The 23,323-nt window shown below is 39.3% G+C and overlaps 2 protein-coding genes across 3 annotated transcripts in view; one reads left to right on the forward strand and one right to left on the reverse strand.

Moving 5' to 3' along the window:
- The window catches only part of CCDC148 (coiled-coil domain containing 148), a 293,851-nt gene extending 275,537 nt beyond the window's left edge, over positions 1-18,314 (reverse strand). Inside the window, exon 1 of one of the 2 annotated variants that reach the window (XM_004375405.1) lies at positions 18,025-18,314. The gene's annotated coding sequence lies outside the window, so the exon portion shown is untranslated. The remainder of the gene's footprint in view (positions 1-18,024) is intronic. The other variant, XM_012555281.2, reaches the window with a different exon arrangement.
- Positions 18,315-18,666: 352 nt separating this feature from the next.
- Positions 18,667-23,323, forward strand: part of PKP4 (plakophilin 4) — a 298,901-nt gene continuing 294,244 nt past the window's right edge. Inside the window, exon 1 of the mRNA XM_012555266.2 lies at positions 18,667-18,822. The gene's annotated coding sequence lies outside the window, so the exon portion shown is untranslated. The remainder of the gene's footprint in view (positions 18,823-23,323) is intronic.

Below are 23,323 nucleotides of genomic sequence, written 5' to 3' on the forward strand. Positions count from 1 at the left end.
AAAAAAAAAAAAAAAGACCACTGTCCCTGAGGGAACAAAGACACAAAACTTCTTAACAAATAGCAAATTGAATCCAACTATATATATATATATATACATATATACATATATATATATGTATATATATATAAAAAATAAGGAATGCAGTGTTGGTTTCACATTTGAACATCAATCTATTTAACTGAAGATATTAACAGAATAAAGTAGAAAAACCATATGATCATCTTAAAAGATGCAGAAAAGTCATTCGACAAAATTCAACATCAATTCATGACTAAATTTTGAACAAACTAAAATTACAAACAAACTTCTTTAATCTTATAAAGAACATGTATGCAAAATTTTCAGTAAACATCATATTGGATGGTAAAAGATGGAATGCTTTCCATTCACACTCAGAAACACGGTAATCATGTCAACTTACACAACTTCTAATCAACATCATTCTGGTATTTTAGCAAGTATAATAAGGCAAGAAAAATGAAATAAGACAGAGAGGTTGGAAAGACCTAACACTGTCTTTAATCATAGACAACGTAACTGAGCTCATAGAAAATACTAAAAAATCTACAAAAGGAAAAAAAAGATACTGGGGCTAATATGTTAGTTTAGTAGTCACAGAATATAAAGTCAATACATAAGAATCAATTGTATTTCTACATGCTAGCAATGAACAATTGGAACACGAAATTAAAAATACCATTTATAACGGCATCAAAACTGTGAAATACTAAAGAATAAATTTAATAATATATGTTAAAGATATATATATTAAAAACTGTAAAATATTCCCCAGAGATATTAAAGAAGATCTAAATGGAGAGTCATGTCATGTTCACTGATCAGAAAATTTTACATTGTTGTCAGTTCTACCACAGTATTATACAGAATCAGTGTCAATCTGATCCATCTACTGGTTGTCTTTTTTAAAATAGAAATTGACAAGCTGATCTTAAAATTTGTATAGAAAGACAAAAGACCTAGCGTAGACAAAACAATTTTGAAAAGAAAGAACAAAGTTGGAAGACTTACACTATCTGATCATAAGAGCTATATAAAATCTACAATTACTAAGACATTGTGGTACTTGCGCAAGGATAGACATATAAATCAAGGCAACAAATTAGAGTCCAGAAGTAAGTCCCACATATATGGTCGATTGATTTTAGACAACTGTGCCTTGGTAGCTCCAAGGGAGAAAGAACAGTCTTTTTAACAAATGGTGCTGGGTATCTATGGGACAAAAATGAAAAAAAATCAAACCTTACTTCACACTGTATACAAAAATAAACATAACAGCTAAAATTATAAAACTTCTAGGAAAAAAATGGAACAGAATCTTCTTGAATTTGTAGTAGGTGAAGATTTTTCAGATAACACAGTAAAAGCACAAACCATAGAAGAAAAAAATTATATACTGGCAACTTCATCAAAATTAAAACTTTTGCTTTTCAAAAGATACTATTCAGAAACTTAAAATGTAAATGAAACACTAGGAGAAAATATCTGTAATACATGTAACTGACAAAGAACTTGTATCCAGAATATATAAAGGACTCATATCTCAATAGTAAGACAAACAATCCAATAAAAAGGAGCATTTATTTGAACAGAAGCTTCACAGAAGAAGATATAAAAACACCAAATAAGCATATGAAAAGATGCTCAACATCTTTTTTCATCAGAGAAATGTAAATTTAAACCACAATAACATACTACTACACAAACAGTAGGATGGCTAAAATTTAAAACATTAAGAACACCAAATGCTAACAAGGATGTGAAGCAACTGTAACTTTATACATTGATTTTAGGAGTATAAAATGGTATAGCCACTGTCATGGATTGTATTGTGTCCCCCCAAAATATCTGTCAACTTGACTAGGTCATAATTCTCAGTACTGTATGATTGTGTACCATTTTGCAATCTGATGTGATTTCCTTATGTGTTGTAAACTCTATGATGTAATAAAATGGATTAGCAGCAGTTATACTGATGAGGTATACAAGATTGGACAGTGTATTAAGCCAATCTCTTTTGAGATATAAAAAAGAGAAGGGAGCTGAGACTCATGGGAACCTCATACCACCAAGAATGCAGTGCCAGGAGCAGAGCACGTCTTATAGACCTGAGGTTCCTGCGCTGAGATGCTCCCAGACCAAGGGAAGATTGACGCATCACAAGGACCTTCCTCCAGAGCCAACAGAGAGAGAAAACCTTCTCCTGGAGCTGATGCCCTGAATTTGGACTTGTAGCCTACTGGACGTGAGAGAATAAATTTCTCTTTGTTAAAGCCATCCACTTGTGGTATTTCTGTTAGAGCAGGACTAGATGACTAAAACAGCCACTTTGGAAAACTGCTTGACATTTCTTAAATAGTTAAACATAAAATAATCATGGAGCTCAACAATTCCAAGAGAAAACAAGCACGTGTGCCTCCACAATGACTTGTACACAAATATTCATAGAAGCTTTATTCATAATAACCAAAACTGAGACAACTCAAATGTCCATCAATGAGTAGAAGCATAGACACATTGCGGTATATACATATAATGGAATACTACTCAGCAATTAAAAAAAAAAAAAGGAATGAACCAATGATACAACAGTATGGCATGCACTCATTATGCTGAGTAAAATAAGCCAGACACAAAAAAACTCCACATTATATGATTCCATTATGTGAAACAAATCTAATCTATAGGGACAAAGACCAGATCAGTGGTTCCCTGGGGAGGAGCAGCAAGAGAAACTTTTGAAGTTATGAAAATAATTATATTGGTGCTTATGTGGGTGTATACATTTGTCAAAACTCATCAAAAATTCTTTTTAAATGGGCACATCTTGTTTTATATAAGTTATACCTGAATAAAGTTGACTTAAAAAAAAAATACCTCATTTTCATGCTAGCATTCAATTTTGAAAGAGAAGATATAAAGAAGGAAAAAAGAAAGATTTGCCAGAACTTTGGATAATTCACAAATTGGAAATTCAGTTCTAAGTCTTTCATGTAATACACTGTTTATGAGCGTGGACTGTGAAAACAGACTACCTGGGTTCAAATCCAAGTTCTGCCACCTGTTTTTTTAGGTGCCGTTAAGTTGGTTCCGACTCATAGGCACCCTATGTACCACAGAACGAAACACTGCCCGGTCCTGTGCCATACTCATAATCGTTGTTATGCTTGAGCCCATTGTTGCAGCCACTGGGTCAATCCACCTCCTCGAGGGTCTTTCTCTTTTTTGCTGACCCTCTACTTTACCAAGTATGATGTCCTTCTCCAGGGACTGATCCCTCCTGACAACATGTCCAAAGTATGAAAGACATAGTCTTGCCATCCTTGCTTCTAAGGAGCATTCTGGTTGTACTTCTTCCAGGACAGATTTGTTCATTCTCTTGGCAGTCATGGTATATTTAATATTCTTCTCCAACACCACAATTCAAAGGTGTCAATTCTTCTTCAGTCTTCCTTATTCATTGTCCAACTTTCCCATGCATATCATGCAATTGAAAATACCATGGCTTGGGTCAGACACACCTTAGTCTTCAAGGTGACATCTTTGCTTTTCAACACTTTAAAGAGGTCTTTTGCAGCAGATTTGCCCAATGCAATGCAATGCGTCTTTTGATTTCCTGACTGCTGCTTCCATGGGTGTTGACTGTGGATCCAAGTAAAATGAAATCCTTAACAACTTCAATCTTTGCTCCATTTATCACGATGTTACTTATTGATCCAGTTGTAAAGATTTTTGTTTTCTTTATGTTGAGGTGTAATCCATACTGAAGGCTGTGGTCTTTGATCTTCATCAGTAAGTGCTTCAAGTCCTCTTCACTTTCAGCAAGCAAGGTTGTGATATCTGCATAATGCAGGTTGTTAATGAGTTTTCCTCCAGTCCTGATGCCCCGTTCTTCTTCATACAGTCCAGCTTCTCGGATTATTTGCTCAGCATACAGATTGAATAGGTATCGTGAAAGAACGTAACCCCGACGCACACCTTTCCTGACTTTAAACCATGCAGTATCCCTTTGTTCTGTCTGAACAACCGCCTCTTCATCTATGTACAGGTTCCTCATGAGCACACTTAAGTGTTCTGGAATTTCCATTCTTCGCAATGTTATCGATAATTTGTTATGCTCCACACTGTCGAATGCCTTAGCATAGTCAATAAAACACAGGTAAACATCCTTCTGGTATTCTCTGCTTTCAGCCAAGATCCATCTGACATCAGCAATGATATCCCTGGTTCCCCCTCCTCTTCTGAATCCAGCCTGAACTTCTGGCAGTTCCCTGTCAACATACTGGTGCAGCCGCTTTTGAATGATCTTCAGCAAAATTTTACTTGCGTGTGATATTAATAATATTGTTTAATAATTTCTGCATTCGGTTGGATCGCCTTTCTTGGGAATAGGCATAAATATGGATCTCTTCCAGTCAGTTGGCCAGGTTGCTGTCTTCCAAATTTCTGGGCATAGACGAGTGAGCACTTCCAGCGCTGCTTCCATTTGTTGAAACATCTCAACTGATATTCCATCAATTCCTGGAGCCTTGTTTATCGCCAATGCTTTCAGCGCAGCTTAGACTTCTTCCTTCAGTACCATCGGCTCCTGATCAGATGCTACCTCTTGAAATGGCTGAACATCGACCAATTCTTTTTGGTATGACTCTGTATTCCTTCCATCTTCTTTTGATGCTTCCTGCATCATTTAATATTTTCCCCATGGAATCCTTCACTATTGCAACTCGAGGCTTTAATTTTTTCTTCAGTTCTTTCAGCTTGAGAAATGCCAAGCGTATTCTCTCCTTTTGGTTTTCTATCTCCAGCTCTTTGCATGTGTCACTATAATACTTTGTCTTCTGTTTCAAATCTTCTGTTCAGTTCTTTTACTTCATCATTTCTTCCTTTTGCTTTAAATACTCAATGTTCAAAAGCAAGTTTCAGAGTCTCTTCTGACATCCACTTTGGTCTTTGCTTTCTTGCCTGTCTTTTTAATGACCTCTTGCTTTCTTCATGTATGATGTCCTTGAAGTCATTCCACAACTCATCTAGTCTTTGGTCATTAGTGTTCAATGTGTCAAATCTATTCTTGAGATGGTTTCTAAATTCAGCTGGGATGTACTCAAGGTCATACTTTGACTCTAGGGGACTTGTTCTAATTTTCTTCTGTTTCAACTTGAACTTGCATACAAGCAATTGATGGTCTGGTCCGCAGTTGTCCCCTGGCCTTGTTCTGACTGATGATATTGAGCTTTTCCATCATCTCTTTCCACAGATGTAGTCGATTTGATTCCCGTGTATTCCATCTAGTGACGTCCATGTGTATAGTTGCCATTTATGTTGGTGAAAAACGGTATTTGCAATGAAGAAGTCATTGGGCTTGCAAAATTCTATCATGCATTCTCCGGCATCATTTCTATCACCAAGCCATATTTTACAACTACCAGTCCTTCTTCTTTGTTTCCAACTTTTGCATTTTAATCGCCCGTAATTATCCATACATCCTGATTGCAAGTTTGATCAATTTCAGACTGTAGAAGCTGGTAAAAATCTTCAATTTCTTCATCTTTGGCCTTAGTGGTTGGTGCATAAATTTGAATAATAGTCATATTAACTTGTCTTCCTTGGAGGCTTATGGATATTATCCTATCACTGACAGCCTTGTACTTCAGGATAGATCTTGAAATTTTTTTTGATGATGAATGCAGTGCCATTCCTCTTCAAGCTGTTGTTCCTGGCATAGTAAACCACATCATCGTCTGATTCAAAATGGCCAATATCAGTCCATTTTAGCTCACTAATGCCTAAGATGTCGATGTTTATGTGTTCCATTTCATTTTAGACATTTCCAATTTTCCTAGATTCATACTTTGTACATTCCACATTCCAATGATTAATGGATGTTTGCAGCTGTTTCTTCTCATTTTGAGTCGTGCCACATCAGTAAATGAAGGGCCTGAAAGCTTGATTCCATCCGTGTCATTAAGGTCAACTCTACTTTGAGGAGGCAGCTCTTCCTCAGTCGTCTTTTGAGTGCCTTCCAAACGGGGGAGCTGGGGGAGGGGGCTCATCTTCTGGCACTATATAAGACAATGTTCTGCTGCTATTCATAAGGTTTTCACTGGCTAATTCGTTTCAGAAGTAGACTGCTGGGTCCTTCTTCCTAGTCTGTCTCAGTCTGGAAGGACAGCTGAAACCTGTCGGCCATGGGTGACGCTGCTGGTATCTGAATACCAGTGGCATATCTTCCAGCATCAGAGCAACATGCCAGCTTCCACAGTATGACAAACTGACAGACACATGGAGGTCTGCCACCTAGTAGCTGAGTAATTTTGGATAAATCAAGTAATCTGTGCCAGAATTTACTATAAGGAAGTAATCTGTGCCATAATTCAATATAAAGTACAGATAATAATATTATACCTATTTCATATGGTTCTCATGGGGATTAAATAACATGAATAAGTATGAGGAATAAATGAAGCAAAATTAAGGATCATCAGAATTAATTATATGAATGATAACATTTCCAAAATAAATATTATACCAAAAAACTAAAATAAATCAGAAATATTTAATTAAAATATTATAAAATAAGCTAGAAATGTAGTTGCCTTATACATCCTGAGAGGTCTGTCAATTTCCTATATGATCATGCAATATGTGAATTTTTCTCTGATGCTAGTATTTGAAATCAAAATATGTTGAAATATATAATCCTGGACTATGTGACATTCTATGGCTTGGGAGTTTTGATTCATACTTTTATTCATATATAGCTTATTGAGTTTCAAACATAATATTCATGACCTGAAAAAGCACATGTATCAATTAATCTCTTATCAGTATTGCTTAGTATTTTTTTCCATTCTAGAAGAGCATCAGGAAAAGTGAAATACTCATTGATTTATCCATATTCAAAATATTCCATGTTCATTAGGTATGTGCAATATTATAGTTCTCTAAATACTATAGAATTTTGGCTTCTTACCAGTGAAAATCTGTTTAAGGTGCTTTATTTTTTAATGTGACAATTTTTTAGGCCGGCTCTATAGACAATCAAGTATAATGGAACTTTTAAATCAAAATGGTAACCAACCTCCCTCTTAAAAATCATATACTTAAATATTGAGGTGGAAAGTATCCTTTGCATCCAAATTAGAACCTTGCTATTACCTTTGGCTGCCTTTTCCTTATTAAAAGAGCTGTTATATTTTAAAAACCTGCTTTGATAGAGAATAGAAAAAAAAGTTCCACCACCAAAAACAAAGATTTGTTAAAGGTAGTATTGAAAATAAATAATTGGCTTTTGTTCATTAATGGCTAAATCCACTTTGTGGTTTGAAAGAGCTGAAAGCAGATTGCTTCCCTCAGATTGTTAGCAAAGAAATGCTTTCATCAATTAACATTTTTTGCTAAGAACAGTTTTTTTCCAGTGCTGTTTTCTCAAATGGAACATTACATAAACAGGCCTGCCCAAACGATAATTCGCGTACTTTTTCTTTAATGTCTTAGAGTATAATTAATAATTATAAAGTAACAATTATGGCTTGCCAGTTTAGAATTATGGAAGAAAACATAGAAGTCATGTTTCAAGCAGAAAATCTGTTTGGAGAAAAAGTTACCATAGGTAACCATTCCTATAAATTAAATGAAAGGAATATCACCCACAAATCATGCCAGTCTTCCTCTTCATCATGCTTTTGCCCAACATTTACATTCCAGCAAAATGGTGGTGAAAGAGCAGGGAGTAGGGAATAGTGTTGCAGAAAAGGCCCCAAATTGTAAGCACACACCATTCCATTCACCCAGCACTGTTCCACTGCCTCAGTTTTATCCTTTCCTCTACCTGCCTGTGCTGAAGTGATTAACATTTTATGAGTGTCTATACGGTCTGGGTACGGTAATCACAAACATTTACTAAGCAGTTACTATGTGCCAGGTACTATTTACCTATTTTGACTCATTTAATCCTCATAATAATGTTTGGGTAAAACTGTTGTCCCCATTTTGCAGATAAGGAAACTGAGGCCCAAGATTACACAGCTGCTGAGTGGCAGCAGTCACATACAAACCCAAGCATTTTGACTCCAGAGCCTGTGCACATAAACTCGCCATTCTACTTCCTCTCATTAGTGAAGAGGGACAATTCACAGGCTGTGGCTCTTCAATGAGCAGAGAAGTACCTGGGCAATGGTATAACAGCTGTTCTCTTGTTAAGGTAAAGCAAAGTCCTAGAGGGATGGAAGGGATGGCATGCTATGAGTGGGAGTAACAGGAAGAGGCAGATCTTGAACAATGAAAAAGAGTAGAAAGAAGAAGAAAACAAAGAGGGTGGTAGAAATAGACTTAAGGGCTATAGCAAAGGGATAAATATTTTTGGAAATTTCTTATCAAAGAATATACTCGATGGCAATGGGTTTGGATTTTCTTTTTGGTTTTCAAAGAAAAACAAAACCAAGATGTAGAATGAGATTATGCATTTTATACATGAATTAACCTAGGCCTCAAAAAGATTTTAGTCTGACTGATTCAGTAAATACAGATCAGTAAACACAGGGCCAGAGAGGTTAGATGCTTTAAGATCTGAGGAAGCATGCAGAACAGGCAAGGCTAAAAGCTAGACCTCCTGACTTTGAGCTCAGTACTCTCTCACCAACTACATCAAACACACTTGGTCAGTTTTTAAAACATAAGTAAGTGGTAATCAACAGGTTACAACTCAATTTCAAAAACATTTTAAAAATTACAGTGTATACACATTGAAGATTAAACACAAAATACTTCAAGTTATCATGTTCTCAGTAGTCAATAAATATTGTAGAACAGCAGAAGAGATAAAATAACCTACCCCATTGCTGTCGAGTGGATTCCAAATCACAGTGACCCGAAAGGACAGAGTAGAACTGCCCCATAGGTCTTCCAAGGCTGTAAATCTTTATGGAAGGAAGAAGACTGCCACATCTTTCCCCCAAAGAGCAGCTGGTGGGTTCAAACTGCTCAACTTTGGGTTAGCAGCTGAGCGCTTTAACCACTGTGCCACCAGGACTCCTATAGATAAAATAGTCATTTATAAATGCAAGGAGAAGAATTCTTGGTATAACTGCATGATTTTTGTCCTTCTAATATTTTATCCCTATAAAATTTTCAAAATGGAGATTATTTTAGTGTTGGAAAATTTTTACATGCACAGTGAAATATAGCAAACACAGTGAAATGCATAGCTCTTATTAATTTCTTATTATTTGAGAATTTTGGTGGAAAAAGTCCTAGCCTGGAAGCTACATTACCAGTTTTAATGCTGGATCATAATCTTTAAGGTCTTTCCAGCTCTAAAATTCTATAAATTCAGAAAGCTGATAATTGAAATAAACATTAGATTAAAATATTAAAGTATATTTGATGAATAATGTTATCATATACCACCTAACATAAGCCTATGAGTAAACTGTTTTTAGTGGCTTCAAAAAAGAGAGGGAAGATTTACAAGAAGCTGAAAAAAAATGCTGATGATTAAGTTACCTCTGGTATTTCAAATTACACTAGTTAATAAAGAAAATTTTACCTGATGTTAACAAATATAAGGAAGGAAGCAAAAAGAAGAGTTGATGTAAATTAGATATGAAGAAACCTTTTCTGAAATAAACTCTTAGATACCAAAGACCCCTAGGTTTATGTTAGAAACAAGTACAGTTAGCATACTATATGAAAAGTTCAAAAGTTTACATAGCTTAATTTTTTTTTAGTTTTAAAGTTAATAATTAATGTTGATGAGAAATGGAGTCTCATTTTCATAGACATAGGATTGAGTCAGTGGAAAAATAAATGACTTTTATAAGACCAAATAATAAATCATTGAAGACCTACGATCTGAAATCAGGTTTTCTATTGACTACAAAAATATATCAGTTCTGTGGGGTAGATTCTTTTTTCTTTTGTCAAATTCTCTAATTTATAGAAATTTTCTTGGCTTCCTTTCCATTGTATTTTTGTTATTTGTTTCACTTTCACATCATTTGGATGTGTCAAAAGAAGAATACTCTTTTCAATACCACCTAGGCTTCACTGACCTTTATCAGGTCGGCTCACAATAATGATCAGTGTCTTTGATGATGTTAGAGATTGAAATGTGATTTATTGGAGGTAAATGATCTAATTGATCTTCAAGCCAAAGAAAACAGTCAAAGAATAAGATTAGAACATAATCTTCCAAAGACTAATTTCTACTACCTGGGTAGACAGAAAAGAAAAAAAAACAAAAACAGGGGAAAGAATGAACATTTTACCTAAAGATAGTCTACTATAACTGATGTCTTCAAACATTTTTGATCACACATTTCTATTACTAAACATCTTTTGAGCATGTTTACAAAATTTATTTTTTATTTGTATAAGTGTAATAATTATTTTAAATTCTCTAAGTATAACATTGTGCTAACATTATGTAAATTATAAAATAAAAATAAAAATAAACCAAACCTGTTGCCATCTAGTCAATTCTGACTCATAGCAACCCCAAGGATAGACTAGATCTGCCCCATAGCGTTTCCAAGGAGTGCATGGTGGATTTGAACTGCCAACCTTTTGGTTAGCAGCCATAGCTTTTAACCACTACGCCACCAGGGTTTCCAAATTGTAAAATATAAACACATAAAATTCATAAGGACAATAAAAAAGATGGCATTAATATCTTAATTGTAAGGTGTTTATTAATGAAACAATTATTCCGTTTGTATTAATTTAGTAATACAGTACTGTTAATTCCAATAAATTTTAGTGAAAACTATGTAATTGAAAGGAGATCTGGTGGCGCAGTGGTTAAACGTTTGGCTGCTAGCCAAAAAGCTGGCAGTTTGAATTCACCAGCTGCTCCTTGGAAATCTTATGGGGCCGTTCTACTCTGTCCTATAGGTTCACTATGAGTCGGAATCGACTAGATGGCAATAGGTTTACGTGACTGAAACTGCTTCATTATCTTGAAAGTCTTGGTTTAATTCATGGTGATAGAAGGATTGGAAATCAGGTTCCAAGTTCTGTTTCTGCCAGGGCTTCAAACCAGTTTGTTCTGGTTTGAACCCCTGCTGAGACTTTGCATTTCTAACAACTTCCCAGGAAGTTATACATAAGAATCTCACCTGGGGCTCTTATTAAAATGTAGATTCTGATTCAGTATATCTGGAGTGGAAATGCAAATTATCAGCGGGGAACTTATTAAAAATGTCAGTTTTTCACAGGGGTTCGAACCAGAACAAACTTGTTTGAAGGCCTCGTTTCTGCCCATACTTGACTTTAAGGGCTATCACAGCTGAAATACATATGCAGATTCAAATGGAAGAAGTACAAAATTGGCTTTATGTACTTAATTATGATACTCAAATTTCAATTCCATCCACCAATTATGCAAAGGTTGTAATTTAGTCTTTTTTTTCTAGTAAATGTCCACCTTCCCTGATGTCTATCAGAACTCTAGTGGTGCAGTGGTTAAGAGCTACGGCTGCTAATCAAAAAAAAAAAAAAGATTGGCAGTTCGAATTCACCAGCCACTCTTTGAAAACGCTATGGGGCAGTTCTACTCTGTCCTCCTATAGGGTCGCTATGTGTCGGAATCAACTTGACATCAACCAGTTTGGTTTGGTTTTTGGTGATGTCTATCAGTTTTCCTTGCTTAGTTTTTTTTTTTAAACAAGTGGGGTCTAAATCCACTGAAAGGTCATTTGGAAGGTTTTCAAACATGTTAGAAAATTCTTTTCAAATTTGCTAAGTGTTTAGATATGAGAGTTTTTGTTTTCTTAAGGTAATATATATATACACATATATATGTAACTGTTTTAAGTGAAAATTTACAGCTCAAGTTAGTTTCTCATACAAACATTTACACACACATTGTATGTGACCCTAGTTGCTCTCTCTATAATGTGGCAGCACACTCCTCTTTTCCACCTCGGATTTCCTGTGTCCGGTCAACCAGCTCCTGTCGCTTTCTGCCTTCTCATCTCGCCTCTGGACAGGAGCTGCCCATTTAATCTCATGGATCTACTTGAACTAAGAGGCACACTCTTCAAGAGTATCATTTTATGTCTTATAGTCCAGTCTAATCTTTGTAGGAAGAGTTGGCTTTGGGAACGGTTTTAGTTCTGGAATAACAGAGTCCAGGGGCCATATCTTCCAGGGTTCCTCCAGTCTCAGTCAGACCATTAAGTCTGGTCTTTTTACTAGAATTTGAGTTCTGCAACACATTTTTCTCCTGCTCCGCAAGGGACTCTCTATTGTGTTCCCTGTCAGGGCGGTCATTGGTGGTAGCCAGACACCATCTAGTTCTTCTGGTCTCAGGCTGATGGAGTCTCTGGTTTATGTGGCCCTTTCTGTCTCTTGGGCTAATATTTTCCTTGTGTCTTTGGTGTTCTTCATTCTCCTTTGCTCGAGGTGGGTTGGGACCAATTGATGCATCTTAGATGGCCGCTCACTAGCTTTTAAGACCCCAGACGCCACTCACCAAAGTGGGGTGCAGAACATTTTCTTAATGAACTTTGTTATGCCAATTGACCTGGATGTTCCCTGAAACCATGGCCCCCAGGCCCCTGCCCCTGCTACTCTGTTCCTCGAAGTGTTTGTTTGTATTCAGGAAACGTCTTAGCTTTTGGTTTAGTTTAGTTGTGCTGACTTCCCCTGTAGTGTGTGTTGTCCTTCCCTTCACCTAAGATAATTCTTGTAGACTCTCTAGTTAGTGAACACCCCTCTCCCTCCCTCCCCACCCTTGCAACCATCAAAGAATGTTTCCTTCTGTGTTTAAACCTTTTCTTGAGTTCTTATAATAGTGGTCTCACACAATATTTGTCCTTCTGCGACTGACTAATTTCACTCAGCGTAATGCCTTCCAGATTCATCCATGTTATGAGATGTTTCGCAGATTCATTGTTGTTCTTTATGGTTGCATAGTATTCCATTGTGTGAATATACCATAATTTGTTTATCCATTCATCCATTGATGGGCACCTAGGTTGTTTCCATCTTTTTGCTATCGTGAACAGTGCTGCAATGAACATGGGTGTGCATGTATCTATTCATGTGACAGCTCTTATTTCTCTAGGATATATTCCAAGGAGTGGGATTGCTGGATCGTATGGTAGTTATATATCTAGCTTTTTAAGAAAGCACCAAATCGATTTCCAAAGTGGTTGTACCATTTTACATTCCCACCAGCAGTGCGTAAGTGTTCCAGTCTCTCTACAACCTCTCCAACATTTATTGTGTTTTTTGGATTAGTGCTAGCCTTGTTGGGGTGAGATGGTATCTCATGGTAGTTTTGATTTGCATTTCTCAGATATGAGAGTTTTAAGGTGATATGCTTACATCATTTATTTTTAATAGATTTATTGAGGTATAATTTACATACCACAAAATACACCCATTATAAGTACACAATTCAATGTTTTTTATAAATACAGACTGTTTTACAATCATCACCACCGTTCATGTGAGGTTGCCTCCTTCAGGGGCTGTGGGTATAGGCACTAGGTAACATGTCTACTATGAATACCAGATGTTTCATGCTTTTCTGATTTTATCAAGTTGTTAAATTCTCATGGATCTCATTGTATTCCAAGAAACAGAGTAACCTGGATGCTTGAGATGGAAAAAAATTTAGGTAACTTTTATTTAACCTCTTTGGCAAAGCTGAGTTTCAACTGCTTTCTCCAATACGTAGAGTTTTATAGCCTTAGCTCTAAATATGATAACTTCATGCCAAAGCACATGCAGTCAGTCTTTCTCACACAACCCTCCTCCCTCATAACCTGGTGGGAATGAGTTTTGAGGTCTCTCTCTTTAGAAGCTGCATAGCAAAAACCTCCACTTTTCTCTGCCTTCCAGCTTACCTCACTTTTCCATACTGAACCTCTAGTTCCATCTCTTTCTAATTATCTCGCAAACAGTATCCGTTCCAATTTTTCATTTTTGGAAGTCAAATCCCTCCAAGGATCAGAAAAGATTAATGCATGTTGATTTTTCTTAGTGTGGGAGGCATTTCAGTAGTCTAAGGCTTCAAGGGGAATTCAGTCAGGACTATAACAGGGATCCTATCCTATGGGAAAGAAGGCTCACACACAAATATCTACACCACAGGTTAGAGCTTGCTATGTACCACAATAATACACTAATGCAGAAATCACCCTCTCCAGAGAGGGTATAGTCAGGAAACTTTCAGAAAAGGCTTTAGAGATAACTCTTAAGCTGGGCCTCAAAGGGCAGAGATGGATTTACATATTCAGAGAATGGGGGTGGGGGTGGGGCACAGTCAATCCTGAAACTACCTAAACAGAACTATTATTAAGCTCTTCTGTCCTTCTCAGGAGGGAAACCTGGTGGCATTATGGCTAAGCAACAGGGCTGCTAACCAAAAGGTCAGCAGTTTGAATCCACTAGGTGCTCCTTGGAAACCCTATGGGACAGTTTTACTCTGTCCTATAGGGTCACTATGAATCAGACTCCACGGCAATGGGGTTTTTGTTTGTTTTTATCCTTCTCAAGGGAGGAGCCCTGGTGGTGCAACGGTTAAGCATTTGGCTGCTAACCGAAAGGTCAGTGGTTCGAACCCACCAGCTGCTCAGTGGGAGAAAGATGTGGCAGTTGGCTTCCATAAAGATTACAGCCTTGGAAACCCTATGGAGCAGTTCTACTCTGTCCTATAGCATCGCTATGAGTTGGAATCGACTCAATGGTTAAGTGCTTGGCTGCTAGCTGAACCTATAGTTTGGAGGTTGTAACTCACCTAGTGGCTCCTTGGGAGAAAGACCTGGTGATCTGCTCTCCTAAAGATTACAGGCTAGAAAACCCTATGGGGTAGGGCTGTTCTGCTCTGTCACATGGGGTCGCTATGAATTGAAATCAACTCGATGGCACTTAACAACAACCCCTTCTCAGGCCCAAACTCATTCCAGTGCTCTCACTCCCTCATTTGCCACCTGCCTTTGTTTTACTATTTCTCTTAAAAAAAAAAAAAAAAAAAGCAAAACAAAACAAAAAGTACTATCAGTATCAGTGTACTTTTCGGAGTTTTTATCTTCACTGCTCCCACCTCCTCCACAGACACTCAAGATTAAGGGAGAGACAGCGTTCCTCCTTCGCTTTTTGCTTCTGCTATTGTTTTTAAGGAATTTACTATTAATCATCATGGGCTATATGAAAATAACAAACACTGGAAAGTTACAAGGTTTTCAGAATCTTGCAAGGTTCAAGCTGACTTCTTTCTATGATGGTAATTGAAAGATCAGTCAGATTTGTGCTGTTCACTTTTGTTCTTGAGGGAGGAGCTCACCAAACTACTTTAGTTCTTCTAACTTTGTCCTAGGCTCCACAGTCAGCCTGAGCATAAAGGCCCCTCTTCAAAATCCCACTTCCCAGCACCTAGGCTCACCAAGGTATTGCGGTTAGTAGGATACATACCTCCTCTCCTGAAGAAGGCTATTAGTATCTCTATTGACCCTCAGGCTAGCAGACAAAGGTTTCCACCCTTCACTGGAAATCTGGAAACAGGGCATTGAAACTTTCAAGCAAAGAGCATTTTTGCAGGTGACAACATTATTGGCAAAATGAGCTAGAACTCTGAGGAGAAAGAGCACAATCTACAGAATCATTTCAGTTGTATTCAATGGCCAAAATTACATTGTGGGGTTAAAAAGTAGAATCCTCAGGAAATTCTTTTCAGACTGTTTTTTGGTAAAAGGAAAGACCAGTAGATGAAGATGGAGGTAGGATAGAAGGAAGGTGGTTTTACAAGAGGAAAAAAAAAATTGGAAGAGAGGGTGTAACACATGATCTAAGAGAGAAATTATACTCAATGGAGCAAAATCTTGAAAGATAGAGAATGGCCTATGTTTAGAAGTGGAGTATGACCAGGAGGGAAGAAGGTGACTGACTATTAAAAGTGTGAAATGTGTGAAAATTAAGACCGAGGTTTAGGAAAGTTAAAGGAATAAGTTCAGTCAAGTATGAAAAAGGAGCCCTGGTGGTGCAAAAGGTTAAATACTTGGCTGCTAATCAAAAGGTTGGCGGTTTGAACCTACCCAGTGCCTCTGTGGGAGAAAGACCTGGCAATCTGCTCCCATAATGATTACAGCCTAGAAAATCCTATGGGGCAGTTCTACTCTGTCACATTGGGTTACCATGAGTTGAAAATCTACTCTATGGAATCTAACAACAACAATATCTAAAAGATAGTCAGTGGAAGGCCCAGTACAGTGGGGGCTTGGGGATAACAAAAATAGGACAGGTTTTGTAGAAGTGCCCTGGGTGATGTACTAGGAAGTCACCCTACTATGATGAAAGGGATTTGAGAATGAGTGAGGGCCAATCTGAGTCTGGATAGTATGAGCTTTTAGTGGAATCAAGTGATTTCTTAACCTTATTCAGTAATGCTTGGTAGTTTAAGAGCAAGTTAAAAAAAAAATTCAACTGAGTATCAAGAAAAAATCAATACTGAGTGACAACTTACTTCAGGGGATGATATCAATGGTGGATTTAACTAACATTTTAATCATTACACAATGAAATACATCAAACAAGCTATCTGAGAGAAATTCAAAAAAGAAAAGATTATTGAAGTAAAAAGTCAATTAACTACTTTGTTTCTTCTTTCTATGCTAGCCTAAGTCAAGAGAAAAGGAGATATCCATATTTTTATTTGCATTAGACATATATCTTCCATTCATTGTTATTAAAATTAAAAAACACAAATAATTTGTATCCTATCAGTATATTAGAATGTATCTCATTTATAAAAATTTGCATTTTAATTTTTTTATGATCCAACAAACACACAAAAATATCCAGAAGAATTCAAAAGCATGAAGAGCTAATGTCCATGATGGCATGAGACAGCACTTCCTAGTCCCTGCTGTTCCCTTCTCATTTCACAGTCCAACCCTGCAAAGGATTGTCAACTAAGTTCACATTTAACTACAAATTGTGGAGAGATTTTTTTTCCAGAGAAGGCACTGTGTTAATTTTTCTTAGCCTATTTTTGTAGTCTTCAATTACAGTAAGATAAAAACCAATGCCAAAGCATATTATCCAGGTTAAAATTCAGGACAGTAGTTAGACACATATAGCTTGCACACACATTAATCTGTTTCTCCCAACATAGTATTTGTAATTTCTACAAGCCTATCAGCATTTTCACATAATATGGTCCCTCCAACATGAGGGACAGTGACATAAACATGTTACTAAATCTTGTTACTAATGAGATTAATATAAAAATGGCAAAATCACCAAATGAAGGAACCTAAGAACATCAGTAGCTATACGCTACAGCAATATAGTGCTTAAAAGCCTAATATATTAATGAAGTCCTATTTTTAACAGGTGGTATCTAAATATCAAAGTCATTTCCAAAAAAAATAAAATCCAGCTAGTATTGACAAACTAGTACAAACTGCCTTTAAATGAAAGAAGTACAGAACTTGGTATCAAAGCTCAAGATTTTTGTGTGTACTGCTTCCATGCTTCGGTTCATTTTTCAAATCAAATTGAGAGGTAACCTGGAAAACACCCAGAAAACAAAATCCATCAACTGTAATTTATTTCCTTTACTGTCTTCTGAAATCATCAGAAGACATGAAGGATTAGCTCTGTCACCTGTGTCTTTCCCCTGCTTGTAACCTCTTGAAAGAAAAAGCACACACCTGTCAAGCTCATAGTGCAGAATGCACACACAAGCTGACGTTTAATAAATATCCTTCAATGGGGGAAGATCAGAAGCTTGCGTTTGGGAAGCAGAGAACACACTATCTCATGTACTGACCCTTTGGTATCCATCCTCCAATCCCGCATTCTGTTACCTTATCAAAATACCATCCAAAGTAAATCCTCTCTGAGTCTCCGTTGGATAGCGCTATAAATTTGAGACTCAAAATTTTGAGGGAAGATTAGTCCCAAGGAAGTTGGGAAGAACAAGCATAAGTGGAATTTACGTGGATCAGTGACATCAGGCGGAAGCTGTTTTTAAGGGATGGGGTGCTAACTCACCTGGAGAAGAAGCAGAAGCTGCACACAAGTCAAAGGTCAAAGGGCACAACCTCAGGGGCTCCCCAGACCCACGAGAAGTGAAAAGCCTGCTTTCGAGTCTCACCGTCAACGATACCTGTAGAGGTTTAGTTGTTCCTGCCTTTGACGCCAGAGACAAACCCTACCATGCCCGGCTGGGGTTGACAGGAGAGCAAAGCAGCACCTTCCCCAAATTTCAGAGCCAGGGCCCAAGAACTCCCTTGCACTTTTCTCCCCCACCCCCTCCCGCGCCAGAGGCCAGAGACACCTTCATCCTCTTTCCCCACTTTCTCCAGTCTCCCTCGCTCTTCACAGCATCGGTCTCTATGGCGACCTGAAACCGCAGTTCCCATTGGCCCGTTCAATATAAGGGCCGGGCCAATGGGGAGGGCCAGCCCTCTTCTTCCGACCAATGGGGCTGGCGGGGAGCAGGTCCGGAGACGGCGGCGTGCTGACGTTCCCGGGAGCCCAGGGCTGGCTGGGCAGGCGGGCTGGCGGCTGGGCGGGTGGCGGCGGCCTCTGGGCAGCAGAGGGGGCTCCGGGGCTGAGTCCTCGTCAACGCCGGCCGCGGAGGCGGCACCATGGGCACGGGGTAGCGGGGCAAGTTGGCCACCGCCGCCGCCGGGGTGGTGGGAGAGCCGCTCCGGGGGAGGGGGCGGGAGAGGCGGGCGGCCGCTCGGCCGCGGCACTTTTTTAATTTTTCGGGTGCCGCAGCGGCGACCCTTCGGCGCCGATGTCCCTGATTCCCGGAGCGACGACGGCCGCTGCCTAACCTGGAAAGTAAGTGTTCGGGCATGCGGGAGCGCGCGGAGAGAACTGCCCACGAGACCGCGGCTCTCGCCCCCACGCCCTGAGCCGGAGCCAGACCTGCTTGCGAGGGGCACGGAGGGGCTGGGGCCTCCCTCCCGTTACTCCGTCCCCACCGCCGCGCGGCCGCCTCGGCTTTCCTGCCCCGCCTCGTGTTCCTGCCCGCACTCGCCTGCCTGCTCCCCTCCCCCCGGCAAGCGCACAAGTTTCACCCTCCATTTGCTTTTCCCGGAGATTACTCTCCCCTGGTCTCCCCTACACGCAGCGCACGACGCCTCCCCACGTTGGTCTTTTCGGATCGAGTCTCCTGCCCCGAACCTGAGCACCGTGCCGAGCCTTTCTGGACGTCTGCCCGGTGTCTTCCCCGCCCCTGACCGCCTGGCACGCCGCCCCGCACCCCAGTACCCCAGGGCGCCCGCTTTCTTCAGCCCTCGGGGCCGTCTGTCGGTCCTGGCCCCCTCCTCTCTTCCCACGCCCCTGCTGCCTACACCGTCTCCCGTTTGCTCCCTAGTCCCGCACTCTCGCCAGTCCTGCCCTCCCCCCTGCCCCCTAGTCCCGCGCTCTGGCCGGTCCTGTTCCCCCCCCCCCGCCACCCCTTCAGTCCAGTGCGCCCCTCTCCGCTCGCCGCGCATCCTCATGCTCCACCCCTCCCGGTTCCTCAGTCCTGAGCCTCCCCGGTTACGCTCCTGCCTCTCTGCCTCCTCCTCTCCCTGCCAGGAGTTGAACCGGAGCTGCAGCACCCTCCTAGCAGATCGGGTGTCCCAGTCCGCCGCTCGGGCAGCCGGGCCCACTCCCCTTTCGCCCTGCTGGGGGAGCGAGGGGGAGGGCAGCGGGGCCGGGATTTGGCTGCGTGTTGGTGGAGTGCGACAAACAGCGAGCACGGGCAGTGGAGGCGCGGCGGCGGCCGTGGCCGCTCGGGGCGCAGCAGTAGGCAGGTGTGTGTGTGTCCTGGGGGGACGCGCGCCACCGGCTCCTCGGCTGGCGACAGATTGTGCTGGAATGCGAGGAATGCACCAGGGGCCGAGTCCACACAGCCCGCCGCGGCTGCACGGCTGCACGGCTGCACTAGCGACTTACCGGCCCAGCTCTCGCCGCGCAGCCAGAGGTCAAGGGAGCATCTTCGGAGCTGGTGAGCCTCGCTCTACTCTCCTCTCCTTGCCTCGCTCCATGCGGCAGAGAGGGCGGTAGGGGGGAAGCGCGGCAGTTCTGCTGGGCTCTGGCTAGCTTTTCGTCTGGGTTTTTGCTGCACTGGTCTTTAGGATTGAATTTGGGGCCGATGGTGGTGTAGCCAAGGTTATTGATCATTGCACAAGGCTCTCTCTAAGTTTGGTTTGCAAGGTTTGTGTAGTGACTGGTTTTTTGGGGGGATTTTCTGAAAACCTGAAGGAAAAAGGGGGCCAAAGGTTCTTAGAGTGATGAGGTTGCAGCCAATATATTTTAGCTCAATTAAAAAATGTCTGTTAATGCTCATGGGCGGGGATGTATTGCCAGAGGGATCTCGTATGCATCACTTTGCTGTCATAAGAATTGTAATTTTTTTTCTTGTCATACTGGGCCGTGTTTAGACCTCGTATAATACATAATGAATAGAGACAGAGAAGCAGTGTTTGGGCAGCGATGGGACAGATAGAACTGTCTGGTACAGTTAAATTCGGGGCGTGTCAGTTACACGGGGACACTACGATCATATCCAATTCAAGATATAATTTATTAGTGGAAATCACAGTTCTTTCTGTTCTTCTTAGAGTTTGACAGAAAAATAAATACAGCCCTACAACTTTTAAAGAATGGTAACTCATTTATATGTAAAATTGATAATAGTATGTATTTCAGTCAAATTTTTCTTTAATGCAGAAAAGCAAAACCTTGGCAGAAGATGCTCTTCTAGAATTGTCCCAGAGTCTTGTATTTTATAAAGGAAATGGTAAGAATGCTTATCTTTTTGAATGCATTATGTTGTTGTAGAAGCATCTTCATTTCTAGTGCCTGAGAAATGATTATGGAAAATGGCAACATGATAAGGTGAACAACAAATGTCCAAAATAAGTTCTTCTGGATGTTGGAGAAGCTTACTGTATGTGATTTTATTTGACACAGTTTGCTTTGGAGGTTGACTGTACTGTAAGTTTTTCCACACTTGGTTATTTTGTATCAGATTTGGGAAAATAGTCAGTTGCCTAACAAATCAGCTGTCTTCTACTTTGTGTGAATCAAGGGCATTGTAAAATATGAAATGAGAGCTTTTTAGTAAAGGACCCAAGGGAAAGGAAAATAGAAACAAATACTTTGCATGAGGGAAGGTTGTTTTTTGGCTGTTACATTGTATTTCAGATATGTCCATAATCAGTGGACCTTCTAATTTAGAGACTTAATTTGTATCCAGTAACACTGTGGAGGATATTGAGAAGTGCTTGTAAGTGCCAAGAGGAAACTTCTTATCTAATAATATCATATTACAGTAGAGTTTAACAGGTGCGTATTTGATTTGATGTGAAGATTAGAAAGTAAAAGCAAATTGAGTTTCTTTGCTGCATAAGAAATTGAAATAACCGTTCAAGTATATAGATATTATATATACCTGATCAGCTGTGCAGGTGGTTTTACTTGCTTCAGAAACCTTTCAGTTAGAACTGTAGCATTAAAAACTTTCAGGTCTATTACTGTAGGTTAAGATCATGGTATTCTATTTGTTACAGATACTTGAAGAGAGGGAGTTTTAAAACTAGTAATCCTGCAAAATTCAAAATAACATAAACTGTGTTTTGACCAAAGTACCTTCTTACCTCACCCTGTTCCCTCTGTTATATAAGAAGAGGATACTGCATTTGGTGTCTTGTATGTTATACTAAAGATTCTAATTTGGGGAAACTTAGTGTCCAATTATCTTGACCCTTACCTATACTGTGTTTGGATGGAGATAAATCTGAGAGCAGTGGTAGTGATGGAAAGCATAAGAGAAGGGAGGAAGAAAGTAGGGGCAACTGGTATTCAGCCACAAAATAGATATAAATTATTGCTTCAGTCACATCATCCTGAATAAACTGAATCTAATTCTGTAACTGGTTCTGACATAATTTGAACTTAAAGGAATTACCACCAAACTCAGTTTAATAAAAACTTCAGCAGTTGTATGACCTTGAATGTTTAGTTTGTCTATATTAAATCAGAATTACAGTGTTCTTTTCTGAGCTATACAAATTGGCAAAGTTTAATTTAAATTTTTGAAGTCTCAATCTTTAAAATCAAGTTATTGCCAGTTTTTAAAATGAGTAATTTCTATGCTGTTGACCAGGGATTGATTTAAGTAGAGAATTTTCATACCTTGGATGATGCCAACCACCTGGTAAGTCCATTCCCTTACACGAGTCATTTGAAATATTAAGGTATTTTGAGAATGCTCCATAATTTTTTTTTTCTGTTTTAGTCAGAGGTAACTCCCTTACCTTGCTTAATTCTAAAGTGGTTACATACCTTCATTCTTAATTGGCAGATAAAGTATAGGTTATTCTAGGGCGTAAATATCCATGGAATTGTATGTCACTTCTGGAAGTTGCCTTCACGCCGTAAGTATACTGGGAGATAATTACTCCTTTGATGTGTGAAATGGTTCTGTAGTGCTGTTCCTGCAACGATAAAGTGATTCTTCTGAAGCCTAGCACCAGTAGACTAGATATATTTGGAAAATTAACTATTTCACGGCAAAACACTAACTACTAATAGCTGCAAACAGAGAGAGGAAGCAAAACTTTAAGGATACATGAATGTAGGGCTTCATATGCTGCTAGTTAATTGATGATAGCAGTTACCTGCCCAGTTTGATACCCAGTGGTGAGAGATGTTAGGGTTCTTTCAGGGTAAGGGGATCAAGCCCTGTGTGACAAAGAGCAATAATCCATGTGCTTACTGATTTCTGTTGAAAAGTTGTACAATATTCAGATGTTTCTCAGATTGTCACTTTAATAATTCAGTGCAATTACTTTAATGTTTTGGGCTATGTTAATATTATTAAATTGGGGATATTACAGAATGGTGCTCCTCAATTAAACTTAGAAATACTGTAGATGTTCCATTTTCATTTGCCTAAGTTGTTTTTTTCTTTTCATAATTGAAATTTATTTTTCGTTTGCTTCACCAGGAAATGTTGGCTACATCACTGATCATTTTATTATTCTTAGTCTTGATAATATTATAGTTTATTGTGAGTCATATATAATGATTCATTGCAGATGATAAAATGTCATTATGGATTAGATTGTAAAATTTTAATACTATAAAATACATAAATTTAAATATGGAAGTCTCTGAAATATTTTAAATCAGGTTGCCGTGAAGTATTTTTTATGAATTGAATGATGTCTGGTGATTTGGTGGGTGCCAGTCCCTCTAGGCAGATATTGAATCATATAGCCCTGGAAGCCCAAAACACACAAATGAAGGACAGGGAAGGAGGGAACCAGGGAAACTAGTGATCCTC

The sequence above is a fragment of the Trichechus manatus genome, unplaced genomic scaffold (genome assembly GCF_000243295.1).
Source record: "Trichechus manatus latirostris isolate Lorelei unplaced genomic scaffold, TriManLat1.0 scaffold00036, whole genome shotgun sequence".
Lineage (NCBI taxonomy): Eukaryota > Metazoa > Chordata > Mammalia > Sirenia > Trichechidae > Trichechus > Trichechus manatus.